Raw genomic sequence first — 15,148 nt, forward strand, 5'->3', positions numbered from 1 at the left:
TTTCATACATGAACTTCCACAATTTTACCAACAAATCATTAACAATCCATCATCTATTTATATTCATCATTATCAACATATCAAGCATCATTAATCCATCATTCATCACCCTACTCTCATCATGAACAATTATCATCAAAAATACTCAATCCATATTAACAATCATCATCAAAGGTGCTAGGAAATTATCAAACTCATGCATTCACACCTATCCTATGGTCATCTAGCCTAAGTTTTCACAACACATTATATATTAAATATGAGAAACCTAAACCATACCTTGGCCAATTTTTACGTATTACCCAAAGCAACCCACCAAAGCCGAACACAGCCCCAAATGTCCAAATCACCAAAGCATTGACACCTAACCTCCACCAAGTCTCCAATATATATATATATATATACACCTAAATTCACATCACCACACACACACACACACACACACACACACACACACACACACACATATATATACGTAGTTCACACATATCATACGTATATACTTCAAAATTCAGAATTTACATACTCAAAACGAAGAATTGGCTAGCGTTAGAGACCTCACCGTACCCACAGACCAAGAGAGCCAAATCCAACAAGCTCCACAAGCTAATTTGAACTTAGAATACCAAAATCGACAAAATCTCAATATAGGACTGATAAACCACTATTTTATGATTTATAATGTGTTTAATTGTGTGGTTTTATCGTGATCTTTACCCACTTATCCATATGATTAGCATGCATTTATATTTCCTTCCTAAAATTATTACATGATTGAAAACTTGCGTCCTAGAGACTTTTAATTATGTATTTTAATTCTCCTTTACTCCATTAAATGCCGTGATCTGTGTGTTAAGTGTTTCAGGCTTTATAGGGCATGAATGAGTTGGAGATTGGAAAGGAAGCTTGTAAAAATGGAAGGAACACAAGAAATTGAGGAGATGACCAGCGAAAAGTAACGTGGCCGCATGGCTCACGCGACCGCGTGGATTGGAATAGCACAAGTGACGCGGAGGCGTGGACGACGCGCTCGCGTGGCAGGGAAAAACGCTGAATGACATGGCCGCATGAATGACGCGATCACATGACGAGCGCGATCTGCATAATCTGCAGAATTCGCTGGGGACGATTTTGGGCCCTGTTTTGACCCAGTTTTCGGCCCAGAAAAGCAGACTAGAGCCAGAGAACATGTAGAGACCGGAAACAACATTCATTCTACACAATTTTTTAGTTTTTAGATCTAGTTTTACTCCTCCTCTAGGTTTTCTCTCTACACATTCATAGTTCTTAGGATTTTATTTCTATTGCTTTTTGCATTGGGATATTGAGAAGAGTTATTACCTCATCAAGACTTCGTCATTCTAGTTCGTTTTCTTTACTTGGCTCTTACTCTTCCATGTCCTTTAATTTACTCAATTTTACTATTGAATTATTTTTAGAATTTATTAATAGAAGAATTACTTTTATTTTTAATTGATTTCTTTGATTATTATTTATCATGTCTTTCTTTAATTCCCTTTCCTATGTTATGAATTCTACATTCACAATGAGCGAGTAGTTCCCTAACTTGATGGGGAGTTGATTGAAAGGAACCCTTGAGTTTGAATGCTCAAAAAGAAAAATTGTAATTGGGTTTATTGTTGGATTGCCCTCTAGTCACTGACACCAATCCTTTTTAAATGAGTGGGTTAGAACTTGTGAATAGAAGTAGCATTCCAACTTGTTTGACTTTTCCTTACCTAGTAAGGGATAACTAAACAGAACAACCTTCAATTATCAATTAATCTTGAGAGTACTTCAACAAGAATAGGGCTTCCAACTAATCTACTCCCAGTCAAGGCTTTTATTTAAATTATTTAATTCCTCTAATTTAATTTCCTGTTTATTCAACTCAAACCCTTTTTGAAAACATCTGATTAATAAAATAGCACACCTTTCTGCAACTCGTTGGGAGACGACCTGGGATTCATACTCCCAGTATTTTAGTTTTAATTTTTGTGACACCCTTCTAAATTGATAAGCGGATTTCTGGTTAGTTAAGAACTATACTTGCAACGCATATCTTATAACAATTCTTGACTCGCCAATTTCCGCCACGTCAATTTTTGGCGCCGTTGTCGGGGAGTTGGAATAGAGTGCTAAAGTTATTAATTGGAATTTATTTATTTGCATTTTATTTTATCCTGCTATTATGAGCTGCTTGTTTCTTTTGTTAGATGACGCGTTTACTTCCTGATCCAAGCTTGCCAGTATTCGATCCTGAGATTGAAAGAACTATTTCACGGATAAGGCAAGCTCGGCATCGGTTAGTCCTCTCTGAGGGCGGATCTAAAACGTCACTTGAGGAAGAAATAGCCCCCGTTCTACTGATTTGGTTGATTTACGTGCAGGTGACATGGCAGCAGCTAGGAGAGTTACTATCCAGGAGGCTGGAGCCCTTGATTTTTCAATGCAACCGTTTCAAGCGCATCACCCAGCGGTGGCTACAGACTTTGAAATAAAGACTGCACTGCTCAATTTGATGCCCAAGTTTCATCGCTTACCTGCTCAAGAGCCTATCAAGCACCTGAGAGATTTTCAAGCAGCCTGTTCTACTGTATGTCTGAAACATGGTATACCTTCTAAGTTGTTTTCCTTTATGAATTATCAGTTATGTTGCTTATTCCATGTATCACTCACATGCTTGAAATGTTTGTTTGTCTTATCATTCTAAATCCGAGGGGTGCTTCATCACCCGGTAACTTGAGTTAACTAAATCGGGATTATCGATTGAAAACTCACATTCAAGAGTAGCTCTATAATAGAACATTTAGCAACCCAAAGAGGTGCTGGACACCACTATCTAAATAAAATTTCAATGTTATATGCCTGTGAGTGAATGTGTTAAGGAGAGAGACTTGAGTTAGTAAATCTTTAAGAGTGCTTCAACACTTAACAACTTAAACCAACTGGTTTGGGATTGTTGATTGAAAGCTTATGCTAAAGAGCCGCCTTAAGACAAGATTTTTAGCTCAATTAAAATAAAGGAAATTTGAAAAAAAAAAGAGAGAGAAGTAGAGAAAAGAACAGTTTAAGGATTATGTGCTAAGGAATAGAAAAAGAGTCTAGTAAAATTAACCAACCTAGTATTGAAGCAAGCATTTCAACTAAGAATTTAGATGAGTCTTGATCAGTTGCACTAAATAGATGACTACACGCATGAGGATAACATATTCCGTGGAAGAATTCTTCTCTGTTAAGACATTCAATTCTTGCATCTTAAATTCTTTTGTCAAATTATTTTACCCCTTGCTTGAGGACAAGCAATATTTTAAGTTTGGTGTTGTGATGCATTCGCATTTTTTGCTATATTAGCTAGTCAGTTTAGTTAGTTTTAGCTTAATTTCATTCACTTTCTTTGGAATAAACAAGCATTCATATGAGTTTCTCTTCATGCATTCATGAACCAAGAACTAGGTGGAATTTGTCCATATTCATGCAAATTTATGAAGCTTACAAATGAAGTAGTATGAATGAATCTCTTGAAAATTTATTTCATAGAATGGAAAGACTTTGAGGAAGTTTCTTTTGGTTAATGATAGGAAATGAAGCAAGAAAACATGGAGCCATGAGGAAGGGTGGCACGTTGCCAACTCCAAGGACAAGGGAGTGTTCCATAACAACGCCAGGAGCACCCATAGGAAGAGGCATGCACGTTGCCAACGCCAAGTTCTGAAGGCGTGTTCATTGGCAACGCAACAAGCAAGATCTTGGGCCAACCATGAGCTCGAGCACGTTGTCCACCTTTGGTAACAAGGGCGTGTTTGAAGGCAACGCCAGCAACAACGCCAAGAGCAAGATTTTAGGCCAACCAAAAGCTTGAGCACGTTGTTGCCTTGGGCATGAACTAGAGTGTCTATCAACAACGCCCAACAATGCAAGGCAGCCCTGGAGAGTGAATTTGGGCGTTACCAACTTGGAGCTACATTGGAGTGCTTGGCAACAACTTGGAGCAAGGTTTGGCTAGGAAATGAACTCTAGCACGTTGCCAACGCCAGCTCCTATTGGTATGTTTCAAGGCAATGTTGAGATAGAAGACTTGGCCCTGGAAAGGAAGATACACGTTGCCAATGCCAGCTCCTAGAGGCGTGTCCCAAGGCAACGCAACAAGCCAGGATTCGGGGCTGGGAAGGAAGCAACTATGGAGAGAACTTCCAAGCCTTCTACCCATCAAGCACATTGCCAACCTAGAGATGAGGGGCGTGTTTGATGGAAACGCCAGCAACCATGGATCTTCACTCATGCACGTTGCCAACGCCAGTTTCTATAGGCGTGTTTAGGGGCAACACGGCAAGCAACTTTGGGAAGCAAGTCCAAAGCTCGAGCACGTTGCCAGCCAAGAGATGCAGGGGCGTGCTTGATAGTAACGTAGGCAAGCAATGCCAAGCAAGGAAGCTGTCCAGGAAAGGGAGCCAGCACGTTGCCAACGCCAGAGTCCAAAGGCGTGTTTAGGGGCAACATTGCAAGCAAGGTTGAAGGCTAGAAGGCAGCCCTGGAGGGCAATCTCAAGACTCTAGCACGTTGCCAACGCCACCAACAAGGAAGTGTTTGGTGACAACATGGGCAAGCAAGGATGCTGGGCCAGGAGAGAGTTCGAGCACGTTGCCAATGCCAAGCTCTATAGGCGTGTTCCAAGGCAACGTAGCAAGCAAAGTTGAAGGCTAGAAAGCAGCCCTGGAGGGAAGCATCGAGCATGTTGCCAACGTGCCAACAAGAGGGCGTGTTCATCAACAACGCCAGCCCCATGTCCCAGCCCTGGGAGGTTTGGCACGTTGCCAACTTGGAAGAGAGGGTGCGTGTTCAGCAACAACTTCAACAAACTTGGCAGCCTGACCTTACCTTCTTTGAGGAAGCATAACTTGAGATAGAAAAATCCAATTGAGATGATTCTAAGTGCATTAGAAAGAAGACATTCTAAGCTTTCCAATGATATATGATAGTCTATATTGAAGTAGAGGATTGATACTCAAATTCTGGGCAACATTAGGCATGCAAAGTAGAGCCAAGAAGAAGGAAAGCCAAGTTGTTAGCAACAACTTGGGCTAACAACGCCCAGCACAAAACTCCAAGCCCAGGAAACTCATGAGCACGTTGCCAACGTGCATTCACACTGGCGTGTTTGCCAGTAATGCCCTCATTGGGCCAGGAGCATTATGAATGAACCCCTCTCTCCCTGTTGAGCAACACTTCTTCTATTGACATCTTCCACTAAGCCAAGAATTCAACAAGGATAAAGCCCACATTGCTAGCCCAATTGAAGATCTCTGAAGGAGTTTTAGGAGTAGTATAAATAGAGAAGAGTTTGATCCTTTGGGAGATTGGACTTTTTGGACACTTAGACATTTTTCTATTACACTAGCATTTTTACTCTTTACTTTTTCTCACCGGTCTTCTATTTTGTTTTTCTTGCAATTTTGAATTTCAGTTTTAAGAACTTCTTCTTCTTCTTCTTCATGCTTCTCTACACTTAGTTTAATTTTCATCTTTGTAATTGTTGTTGAAATTTGAGCTATGATTCACTAAGCCCCATTTTCATTAGAGGGAAGAGCTCTGTTTATTTGAATGGGTTGATAACTTTTCTTTTCCTTCTCAATTCAAGTGGTTCATCTAAGAGGAAACTCTTGTTCTTCACAGATTTAATCACCATCGAGAGAGGGATTGAATCTATATGAATTATGTGGTGAACTTGAGAAAGGAGCTACATAATTCAGTTTAGAGTTCATCCTTTCATGATTTCTTTGATCAATACACTTTGGGTTGGTATGTGAGATGTAACCCCCCTTGGTTGAGATCCTGGGAATTGTGTGGCTTGAAGGATTAGTTAATGAGCTTCATCACTTCTCATGAACAATTAGATCACGAGAGTGGAAATTGGTTGTGTTGAGAGAAATTGAGTTACCAAGAGATTGGAACTCAATTACCTACAATCTGCCATGGATCTATACCCATGATTGAGAAGGAATTGATCAACATCAATTCATGAGAATTTGCATCTCTGATCCTTAATGATCTCTTCCATCATTAATTCTCATTTCATTTGCTCTTTAGTTATTTTGAATACCTATTACCCAATTCCCTTTTACATTCAAGCAATTTAACTTTCCTGCTATTTAGATTCAGTTTCAATTATTTGCAATTTACTTCTCCGCTCTCTATAATTCAGCACTTTACTTTCTTGCAATTTACTTTTGATGTCATTTAAGTTTCTTGCAATTTAAGTTTCCATTATTTACTTTCGGTTATTTTAATTGCTTTCCTTACTTTAGTTCTTAAATTTTCTTGTCATTTAATTCTTTGCAAATTTCTTTTAAGCATTCAAATCTCATGAAATCAAAACATTGTTTGCTCAACTAAACTACCATTTAACCAAAGTTGCTTAATCCACCAATCTCCGTGGGATCGACCTCACTCTTGGTGAGTTTTATTACTTGATATTGATGTGCGGAAAATGATCCAACACAAAACTCACCGGCAAGTGTACCTGGTCGCATCAAGTAATAATAACTCACATGAGTGAGGTCGATCCCACATGGATTGAAGGATTGAGCAATTTTAGTTTAGTGGTTGATTTAGTCAAGAGAATCAAGTATTGGTTGAGTGGTTTGTAATTTGCAGAAACTAAATTGCTTGAAATGTAAAGGGAGAAGGGGAAATTGCAGTAAATGAAAGAGCAGGAAAGTAAATGTGCTGAATCTTAAAGAACAAGTAAGGTAAATAGCAGAAACTTAGATTGCAAGAAATGTAAATAACTGAAGCTTAAAGTGCAAGAAATGTAAATTGCTTGAATCATAAAAGGAATTAGGAATGGGGATTGCAGGAATTAAACAAGCAAGAGTAAATTGCAATAAACAGAAGAGTAGAGGATTAATTGAATTAAACTAGATCTCAACAGAGAAGTAAAAATGCTTTGAGAATTTAAAAACAGAGAATGAGCAATGCTTAATTTGCAGCAATTTAAAAGAGGTTGAAGATCTCAGGAGTGGAAGAGACTAGATAACAAGTCTAGATCTCAAATCCTTCCTTGATCCAACAAGAACAATTGCAAAGGAGATAAAGAAAAGTAAATTGTAGAATTAAAGAGAAGATGAAGCAGTAAAGTAAACAGAAATGGAGATTCAATTATGCAGAGAAAGTAAACAAGAGATCTCAAGGTGAGATTGAAACAGAAGTTCTTCAATTCTTCACCCAAGATCAAAAGCAAGAAAAGTAAAGAGTGCTCAAGCAAGAACCATGAAGAAGAGAGATCAATTCTCTTTCCAAATTCTCTAAGATCCAAATTCAAAAGTAAAAAGCTCAAAAATGAAAATGACAATTAAAGGGAAAATTCAAAGTAAAGTCTAGAGGTCCCCAAAAGTTAAATCAAACTAGCTTCTATTTATACACTTTCTATTCTTGGATTTTAGAATTTGGATGGGCTTTCAAATTTGGTGGCGCTCCTCCCTTATGTTTCAAAGGATTCCCAAGTTCGAAACTTGGCCCAAGCATTTTAGCTATTTCTTCTTGATTTTCCTCGCAAGGAGTAGCGTGTGGTTCCAAGTTCGAACCTTGGATGAAGCATTTTGGCTATTTCTTCTTGATTTTCCTTGCAAGGAGCGTTCCTTGTCTCCCCTTGGTCCTTGGTTCGAAACTTGGTGGCTTCCTCCCTTGGAATTTCATCTTGAATTAATTTTGAGAGGTTCCCGATAAAACTCACTTAGTGAACTGAGCTTTATGTTGTTCCCTTACTTTCTTTAGTGCTCAGTTGACTATTTGAACTTAGCTTGGTGCCTTACTTTCTCTCATTTGTCTTTGTGAAGCTCAGTTTGCTTTCTCAACTTAGCTTCCATTCTTCTTTGATCTTTGCCACGCTTTTCCTCTCTTGGGCACACTTGTTGCTTCCTTTGGACACATTCCTTAGGCCACGCTTTTCTTATTTTCTTCTTTCTTCTCCTACAAGTAATCAAATCAACCAGTCAAAGTATCACAAATTTCACAAGGTTTATAAATCAATTAATTATTAATTAAATTTAGCTTAAACCTCATGATTTAGCATCAATTACATGGTGGTTGTTTGATTTAAAGAAGTCATGCATTTTCATTCCAAATTACTTACTTAGAATGCAAGAAAGTGCATAAAACCTAATAAAAACAAAGAGAAAGGCTAGTGAAACTAGGCTAAGATGACTTGTCATCACAACACCAAACTTAAAACTTGCTTGTCCCCAAGCAAGAAGATAATTATGCTCAAAAGTTCTTTCCATCAGGATGGATTGAAGAATAACTTGTAATTTCCTGTGAGTGAAGTGATTAAGTGACAGTGGGGTGAACTCTAAATTATATGCTCATGCAAGGGCTCCAGTTCTTACTAGCCCCTACATCTTGGAAGTCTTAGGTCTTAGAACTTTCATCCAAATGATATCATGGAGATCTCTCCATAGGTAATCACCTTGAAGCAGCTTATGATTTGTGTTTTGGAATTGACTCTAAGTGTCATGTCTCAAAGCGGCTCTTTAGATAAGCTTTCAATCAATACTCCTAAACCAGTTGGTTTTAAGGTATTAGGTGTTGAAGCACCCCTTAGGATTTACTTGCTCAAGCCTCTCTCTTTGACACAATTCGACCACAAGCATTTACTAGGATAATAACTCTTTGAGTTCTTGTTTCTTTCTTCTTCTTTTTTTTTGCCTAGTAATTGATGCTCAGAGCCTTGGGCCATGTTCTCTTTGTTTTTATATCTTCTTTATTTTCTTTTGTCTGCTGCTTCTTGGATCAATAAATGTTCGAAAATCTCCACAATACTTCTTTGAACTCTATGTTCTGCCTATGAGCTCCCATGCAAGTTTTCATAAGCATGCAACCTCAATGCATAATCACACAACCAGAACCACCACTTCTCCTAATCTTTTGCTTGCCTCAAAATTGTTTAATTCCTCAATCCTTCCTTTCAAAGAACTATCATGTGGTGCCCTTTTTTTTTTCGAAATTTTGAGTGCACGCAAGCTTGAAAAGTGTAGTGTTGTGAATAATCAAGCATCTTAATTATTGAATTACAGAAAAACAATACTATGCAGACAGGCAGGGGTATTATATCACTTTCAATCATAGCAGTATCTGATATAAAATAATCACTGAACAATACAACCTTTTGGAATTTATTTGCTGTCCTCCTCCTCATCATCATCATTGCTGATCTTCACATTCCTCTTTCATCTCTTTGATTGATGATACTTAATCTTTCCAAAAGTTTGTATGGTGCTCTGCAGTGATATTGAAAGTTGCTTGTTCCCCAAGCACTTGAAAAATAGTTAGCATGCATGATTTATTTGTGGGCCTTTGAACTTAATTTGGTATGAAAACACCAAACTTAGTACCTTGCCAATGGTTTTCATGCATCAGATTAACCATATGTGAAGTTTTTTTTCTTTTTTTTTTCAAAAGCAATAAAACTGAAAACTTAGGAAACAGCAGAATAGTTAACTAGTTTATCTAAATGCTCAAAGCTAGCATTATGCAGGAGGTGAGAATATGTTTTATGATGAGATTTTGGTGGAACACTGATGAGCGGATAATTTATACGCTTTTTGGCATTGTTTTTAGTATGTTTTTAGTAGGATCTAGTTAGTTTTAGGGATGTTTTCATTAGTTTTTATGTTAAATTCACATTTCTGGACTTTACTATGAGTTTGTGTGTTTTTCTATGATTTCAGGTATTTTCTGGCTGAAAATGAGGGACTTGAGCAAAAATCAAATTCAGAGGTTGAAGAAGGACTGCTGATGCTGTTGGATTCTGACCTCCCTAAACTCAAAATGGATTTTCTGGAGCTACAGAACTCAAAATTGCGCGCTTCTAATTGCGTTGGAAAGTAGACATCCAGGGCTTCAAGAAATATATAATAGTCCATACTTTGCCCAAGTTTAGATGACGCAAACTGGCATTCAACGCCAGCTCTCTGCCCAATTCTGGCGTCCAGCGCCAGAAACAAGTTGCAAAGTGGAGTTCAACGCCCAAACTGGCACAAAAGCTAGCGTTCAACTCCAAGAATGACCTCTCCACGTGTAGACTTCAAGCTCAGCCCAAGCACACACCAAGTGGGCCCCGGAAGTGGATTTATGCATCAATTACTTACTTCTGTAAACCCTAGTAGCTAGTTTATTATAAATAGGACCTTTTACTATTGTATTAGACATCTTTGGATTATCTTTTGATCTATTGATCATGCTTGGGGGCTGGCCATTCGGCCATGCCTGGACCTTCATTACTTATGTATTTTCAATGGTAGAGTTTCTGCACTCCATAGATTAAGGTGTGGAGCTCTGCTGTTCCTCAAAGATTAATGCAAAGTACTACTGTTTTCTATTCAATTCATCTTATTTCGCTTCTAAGATATTCATTCGCACTTCAACCTGAATGTGATGAACGTGACAATCATCATCATTCCCTATGAACGCGTGCCTGACAACCACTTCCGTTCTACATTAGATTGAATGAGTATCTCTTAGATCTCTTAATCAGAATCTTCGTGGTATAAGCTAGATTGATGGCGGCATTCATGAGAGTCCAGAAAGTCTAAACCTTGTCCGTGGTATTCCGAGTAGGACTCTGGGATTGAATGACTGTGACGAACTCCAAACTCGCGAGTGCTGGGTGTAGTGACAGACGCAAAAGGATAGTAAATTCTATTCCAGTATGATCGAGAACCTCCAAGATGATTAGCCATGCAGTGACAGCGCATCGGACCATTTTCACAGAGAGGAATAGGATGCAACCAACGACAAGGTTGATGCCTCCAGACGATTAGCCGTGCTGTAACAAAGCATTTGGACCATTTTCCCGAGAGGATTGAAAGTAGCCATTGGCACCGGTGACATCCTTACATAAAGCCAGCCATAGAAAGGAGTAAGACGGATTGGATGAAGACAACAGGAAAGCAGAGGTTTAGAGGAATGAATGCATCTCCATACGCTTATCTGAAATTCTCACCAATGATTTACACAAGTATTTCTATCCTTATTTTAGTATTAATTTTGAAAACTCCATAACTATTTTATATCCGCCTGACTGAGATTTACAAGGTGACCATAGCTTGCTTCATACCAACAATCTCCGTGGGATCGACCCTTACTCACGTAAGGTTTATTACTTGGACGACCCAGTGCACTTGCTGGTTAGTTATGCGAAGTTGTGAAGATATGTTTAGACCATGGTTTTGTGCATCCGTTTTCGGTGCCATCGCCAGGGAATCAATTTCGAACAATAATTCACAACCTGAGTAAAAATTTCGCATACTAAGTTTTTGGCGCCGTTGCCGGGGATTGTTCGAATTTGAACAACTGACGGTTCATCTTGTTGCTCAGATTAGGTAATTTTCTTTTTGTTTTATTTTCAAAATTTTCAAAAAAATCTTTCAAAAAAATTTTTCTCCTTTGTTTTCGAAAAAATTTTAAAAATAAATATTTTCAAAAAATATTTTTCTTCAGAATTTTTAAGAATGAATTCTAGTGTTTCATGATGATTTTTTGAATCCTGGCTGGCTGTAAGCCATGTCTAATCTTTTGGACTGGGGTTTCAACTTATCATCACAAGAGCTTGTTGATTCTCACACACTTAGTTGTTCTATACATGGAAGGTATCAACAGCATACTAAAGCTTGGCTGGCTATTAAGCCATGCCTGACCCTTTGATTGGAGCTTTAGACTAAAGAGCATAAGATTCCTGGAATTCATATTAAAAATTTTGGAATCCTTATTTTTCTTTTTCAAAATGATTTTTGAAAAATTAAAAGAAAATACAAAAAAATTAGAAAATCATAAAAAATCAAAAAAATATTTCATGTTTCTTGTTTGAGTCTTGAGTCAAGTTGAAAGTTTGGTGTCAATTGCATATTCATCTTGCATTTTTCGAAAATTCATGCCTTCATAGTGTTCTTCATGATCTTCAAGTTGTTCTTGGTAAGTCTTCTTGTTTGATCTTGATGTTTTCATGTTTTGTGTCTTTTCTTGTTTTTCATATGCATTCTTGCATTCATAGAGTCTAAGCATTAAAGAATTCTAAGTTTGGTGTCTTGCATGTTTTCTTTGCATAAAAAATTTTTCAAAAATGTGTTCTAGATGTTCATCATGATCTTCATAGTGTTCTTGGTATTCATCTTGATATTCATAAGCATTCTTACATGCATTCATTGTTTTGATCCATAACTTTCATGCATTGCATCATTTTTCTTGTTTTTCTCTCTCATCATAAAAATTCAAAAATAAAAAAAATATCTTTCCCTTTTTCTCTCTTAAAATTTCGAAAATTAGATTTGACTTTTTCAAAAAATTTTAAAATCTAGTTATTTTTATGAGTCAAATCAAATTTTCAATTTAAAAAAAATCTTATCTTTTTCAAAATCTTTTTCAAAAATCAAATCTTTTTTTTAATTTTTTTAGTTATTTTCGAAAATTTCAAAAATATTTTTCAAAAATCTTTTTCTTAATTTTACATCATATTTTCGAAAATAACATCATCAATTAATGTTTTGATTCAAAAATTTCAAGTTTATTACTTACTTGTTAAGAAAGATTCAAACTTTAAGTTCTAGAATCATATCTTGTGATTTCTTGTGAATCAAGTCATTAATTGAGATTTTTAAAAATCAAATCTTTTTCAAAAACCAATTTCTATCATATCTTTTCAAAAATATCTTCTTATCTTACCTTTTTCAAAAAAGTGATTGCAAAATATCTTTTCTAACTTCCAAACTTCTTATCTTTTCAAAAATTTGTTTCAACTAACTAACTAACTTTTTGTTTGTTTCTTATCTTTTTCAAAACCACCTAACTAACTCTCTCTCTCTAATTTTCGAAAATATCTCCCTCTTTTTCAAAAATTCTTTTTAATTAATTAATTATTTTAACTTTTGATTTTAAACTTTTCAAAAAAAAATTACTAACCTTTTTCAAAAATTATTTTCGAAAATCCTCTCCCTCTCTCATCTTATTCTATTTATTTATTCATCTACTAACATCTCTTCCTCACATCACTCACCAAATTCGAACCCCCTCTTCTATCTGTGTTCGAATTTTTTTCTTCTTTTCTTCTTCTACTAACAATAAGGAACTTCTTTACTGTGACATAGAGGATTCCTCTTCTTTTCTTTTTCTCTTCTCTTTCTTATGAGCAGGGACAAAGAAAAAGGCATTCTTGTTGAAGCTGATCCAGAACCTGAAAGGACTCTGAAGAGAAAACTAAGAGAAGCTAAATTACAACAATCCAGAGACAACCTTATTGAAAATTTCGAACAAGTAAAGGAGATGGCAGCCGAACCCAACAACAATAATGCAAGGAGAATGCTTGGTGACTTTACTGCACCTAATTCCAATTTACATGGAAGAAGCATCTCCATTCCTACCATTGGAGCAAACAATTTTGAGCTGAAACCTCAACTAGTTTCTCTGAGCAGGAGAACTGCAAGTTTCATGGACTTCCATCTGAAGATCCTTTTCAGTTCTTAACTGAATTCTTGCAGATCTGTGATACTGTTAAGACTAATGGAGTAGATCCTGAAGTCTACAGGCTCATGCTTTTCCTTTTTGCTGTAAGAGACAGAGCTAGAATATGGTTAGACTCTCAACCTAAAGACAGCCTGAACTCTTGGGATAAGCTGGTCACGACTTTCTTAGCCAAGTTCTTTCCTCCTCAAAAGCTGAGCAAGCTTAGAGCTGATGTTCAAACCTTCAGACAGAAAGAAGGTGAATCCCTCTATGAAGCTTGGGAAAGATACAAGCAGCTGACCAAAAAGTGTCCTTCTGACATGCTTTCAGAATGGACCATCCTGTATATATTCTATGATGGTTTATCTGAGCTATCAAAGATGTCATTGGATACTTCTGCAGGTGGATCCATTCACCTAAAGAAAACGCCTGCAGAAGCTCAAGAACTCATTGACATGGTTGCTAATAACCAGTTTATGTACACTTCTGAGAGGAATTCTGTGAGTAATGGGACGCCTATGAAGAAGGGAGTTCTTGAAATTGATACTCTGAATGCCATATTGGCTCAGAACAAAATATTGACTCAGCAAGTCAATATGATTTCTCAGAGTCTGAATGGAATGCAAGCAGCATCCAACAGTACTCAAGAGGCATCTTCTGAGGAAGAAGCTTATGATCCTGAGAACCCTGTAATAGCAGAGTTAAAATACATGGGTGAACCATATGGAAACACCTATAATCCATCATGGAGAAATCACCCAAACCTCTCATGAAAGGATCAAAAGCCTCAACAAGGCTTTAATAATGGTGGAAGAAACAGGTTTAGCAATAGCAAGCCTTTTCCATCATCCACTCAGCAACAGACAGAGAATTCTGAGCAGAATCCATCTAGCTTAGCAAATTTAGTCTCTGATCTATCTAAGGCCACTGTGAGTTTCATGAATGAAACAAGGTCTTCCATTAGAAATTTGGAAGCACAAGTGGGCCAGCTGAGTAAAAAGATCACTGAAATTCCTCCTAGTACTCTCCCAAGCAATACAGAAGAGAATCCAAAAGGAGAGTGCAAGGCCATTGAATTAATTACCATGGCCGAACCCACAAGAGAGGAGAAGGACGTGAATCCCAAGGAGGAAGACCTCCTAGGACATCCAGTGACCAATAAGGAGCTTCCCGCTGAGGAACCAAAGGACTCTGAGGCTCAATTAGAGACCATAGAGATTCCATTGAACCTCCTTATGTCATTCATGAGCTCTAATGAGTACTCCTCTTCTGAAGAGAATGAGGATGTTACTGAAGAGCAAGTTGCCAAGTTCCTTGGTGCAATCATGAAGCTGAATGCCAAATTATTTGGCATTGAAACTTGGAAAGATGAACCTCCCTTGTTCACCAATGAACTAAGTGATCTGGATCAACTGATATTGCCTCAGAAGAGACAGGATCCTGGAAAGTTCATAATACCTTGTACTATAGGCACCATGATCTTTAAGGCTCTGTATGACCTTGGTTCAGGGATAAACCTCATGCCCCTCTCTGTAATAGAGAAACTGGGAATCTATGGGGTGCAAGCTGCTAAAATCTCATTAGAGATGGCAGACAATTCAAGAAAATAGGCTTATGGACAAGTAGAGGACGTGTTAGTAAAGGTTGAAGGCCTTTA

At 37.4% G+C, this 15,148-nt stretch overlaps 1 non-coding gene across 1 annotated transcript; it reads right to left on the reverse strand.

Moving 5' to 3' along the window:
- Positions 1–13,709: 13,709 nt before the first annotated feature.
- Positions 13,710–13,817, reverse strand: LOC112787679 (small nucleolar RNA R71). The gene has a single exon (XR_003195079.1). It is a non-coding gene; the product is annotated as a small nucleolar RNA R71 (small nucleolar RNA).
- Positions 13,818–15,148: the final 1,331 nt, after the last annotated feature.

Source organism: Arachis hypogaea, chromosome 20 (genome assembly GCF_003086295.3).
Source record: "Arachis hypogaea cultivar Tifrunner chromosome 20, arahy.Tifrunner.gnm2.J5K5, whole genome shotgun sequence".
Lineage (NCBI taxonomy): Eukaryota > Viridiplantae > Streptophyta > Magnoliopsida > Fabales > Fabaceae > Arachis > Arachis hypogaea.